Consider the following 387-nt stretch of genomic DNA (forward strand, 5'->3'; position numbering starts at 1 on the left):
CAGAAAGAGAGAAAGCCCCCCCCAGGGGGGATGGCCACTCCGCAGTCTCTTCTCCTCCATTCTCCTCTCAGGATCCTGGGCATACACACATGCACCTGGCATGAGTTTAAGCCACCGAGTCCGGGACTCGAACTGAGATCGACTACATGGGAGTCCAGCGACATAGCCATTATGCTAACTGCTGGTCCCAATCTGTGTGTTTTGAATGGAGTTAATTCCATCTCCAGCTCCAGGGTTGAAAATAATGTGCTTGGGACCAGCAGTTAGCATAATGGCTATGTCACTGGACTCCCATGTAGTCGACCGCGGTTCGCATCCCAGACCCGGTGGCTTAAAACTCGTGCCGGGTGCATGTGCGTGCGTGCCCAAGATCCCGAGAGGAGAATG

The sequence above is a fragment of the Tupaia chinensis genome, unplaced genomic scaffold (assembly GCF_000334495.1).
Source record: "Tupaia chinensis unplaced genomic scaffold, TupChi_1.0 Scaffold000054_1, whole genome shotgun sequence".
Taxonomy (NCBI): Eukaryota; Metazoa; Chordata; class Mammalia; order Scandentia; family Tupaiidae; genus Tupaia; species Tupaia belangeri.